The sequence below is a fragment of the Bison bison genome, unplaced genomic scaffold, assembly GCF_000754665.1.
Source record: "Bison bison bison isolate TAMUID 2011002044 unplaced genomic scaffold, Bison_UMD1.0 scf7180017849110, whole genome shotgun sequence".
In the NCBI taxonomy this organism is placed as follows: domain Eukaryota; kingdom Metazoa; phylum Chordata; class Mammalia; order Artiodactyla; family Bovidae; genus Bison; species Bison bison.
In genome coordinates, this window is record NW_011479683.1 from 8044 (window position 1) to 10802 (window position 2759).

The following is a 2759-nucleotide window of genomic DNA, read 5'->3' on the forward strand; positions in this document are numbered from 1 at the left end:
TTATAGGCTAAGAACTGCTGTACATAGCTAAGAGTTATTCCCTTTTCCATGATGGAATTTCAGTTTGCAATCTCGACTCCTAACTTTGCAAAGAAAAAACATGATCAAGAAATATCAGCTAAACAGGGACTTTAGGGAAATATATATAAGCCCTTGGTGAAACAACCTTTCTGGTACCTGTCAGAACACATGAACTATTCAGTCGTGTTTCCTTACTGTTCCACTAGAGTGCAGGGAATGACGTCCGCAGTGCCTGAATCCTATCAGGTGATGAGTAAATGTTTGGTATTAAATTGTCATTCTCCAAAAGTAAGGATATGCTTGTTTCCCCAAAGCATAAACTCAACAGAAATTCAAATGCCCTTGTTCTCCAGCTCTGTTGATCTATAATCTCTCTACTATATGAGAAATTTGAAGGGAAGCTGCACTCCAGTTTAAGAGTTTCTGAACACTCTCCAGAGTAAGCATTTAAATGTCTCTAGAAAAGTGCATGTTATGGATCATTTTACTTTAAAGATAATTTGTAGATATGTTAATTGATTATTTTATTTTTCAAAATTCTGCTCCATATATAATTTAATAAACATATTCTGTATATTCATTGCTTCAGTGTATGTGTGTGTGTGTGTTTGTGTGTGTGTGAGTTGTTCAGTTGTGTCTGACTCTTTGCAACCCCATGGACTGTAGCCTGCCAGACCTCAGGCTCCTCTGTCCATGGTAGTCTCCAGGCAAGAATACTGAAGTGATTTGCCATCCCCTTCTCCAGGGGGTCTTCCCAAACCAGGGACTGAACCCAGGTCTTCCATATTGCAAGCAGATTCTTTACCATCTGAGCCACCAGAGAAACCCATACCTTCAGTAGTTTTGATTAAAAAAGAAACTAAATTCATATTGGTGTTCAACACACAAAAATCTTTCAAGCAAAGGAAATACTTTCAAGTTCTGTAAATAAAAATTTAATGTGAATAACAGAAATAATTTGCTAGAGAGACAGGTAATGCACCATACATACAAGTGTATATGCAGCAACTACAACAAACACATATAAAATCCGTTACTGCTATTTATTCCTACAAGTTCACTCAGTCAACAAATATTTACTGGACACTTACTATGTATATTAATGTATGCTTATTCATACAAAGTCATAAATGGTGCTGCTATTAAATGCCCTTAGTGCCTGACCTACCGTTACCAAACAGCAGCGGCTCACCGATCCATGTAGGAACGACCCTCCCGGTCCTTTGTGTTTCTGCTACATGCATTCTCACACCTTCTTCTACCATCTTCCAACAGCATCCATCATTCCTGGTTACAAGACAGTGCATGACTAATACAACAAGAAATTTGCAGTTTTAAATTTGCCAAGGAGAAGAGAAATAGATGCAATTAAATATATTTCATAGAGCATATCTTTGTAAAGATAAGTGAATGAAAAACTTTATTTTAGATTATCTAAGATGAAACATTCGTGCACATGTGGAAACAAAGCGCACCGTTGTCACAGCATTTCCTCATTCTTTAGCAGGATTCCCCCAGCAGATAAAGAGGAGGACAGTGTAAATAAAGTAAGAATCAAACATAGTTTATGAAACTATTTTAGAAACAACAATGAAAAAATATAAATTACTTTTTTTTCATTTTTTCTTTGGCTCTGCAATGCATCTTTTAGGAATAAACCTTAATGTAAAATATTTTTAAAGGAGAAAAATCACTATGTACAAATTTGTCCAATACTATTAGTAAGAGCTGTGGAAATTTTAGAAGCAACATGGAATGTTCAACTCTGGGGAATAAGATGATTAAAATTCCTTTTAATTGTACATCTCGTTGAATAATATATAGTACATCTCTTTGAATAATATATACTTTTTAAGAGCGATGATTTTAAAAATTGTGCAATGTCATAAAAAAACTCTAAAGTTGTAATATTACGTGATGGAAATTTTGGATGCATATTTGACTTGCAAATTTATTCTAACTTACGTAATTGGAACTAATTATATTATTAATTCAACTAATTTAAATATATGAAAGGAGAAAGTGAAAGTGTTAGTCACTCCATTATGTTCAAATCTTTGCAACCCCATGGACTGTAGCCTTCCAGGCTCTTCTGTCCATGGAATTCCCCAGGCAAGAATACTGGAGTGGGTAGCCAGCCATTCCCTTCTGCAGGTGATGTTCCCGACTCAGGGATCGCACTCACGTCTCCTCCATTAGCAGGCAGATTCTTTACCATCTGAGCCACCAGGAAAGCCCATTTAAGTATATATCAATAAGAAATAAACAACTCCAAAATATTCTTAGTTTTAAATTAGTAGTACTATAGCTGAGTCTACCTTTCTTGTTATTTGTATGCTGAAGAAGGGATTTAAATCTAAGGTAAGCTTGGATGAGGGTTGATTGTATGATTTGTAATATGTATTTAAACCTGAGAATGTATGATTATATGATTTCTAAAAAATTAATCTCACCTATGAAAGTGTCTGACATATCTCCATGGCTAGGCCCCAGGCAGCTGTTAGTTGATCAGGAAAGAAGTAAAAGCCGTAAGATAAAAATGTCAACTAACTCAGCTGCAGTAAGTGTCTCTTCATTTATAAATCATAACTTTGTAGAAGCCTTAAAAGCACTACCATTTGTTGGCTCTTTCTATTCGTTGGCAAAATCTATGAAATTTCTTCTCTGTGACTAATTGGAACTCATGGGTATTTCCCTATCATTAACAGGTCTTGCCAACAAACCAATTATTTCAAATA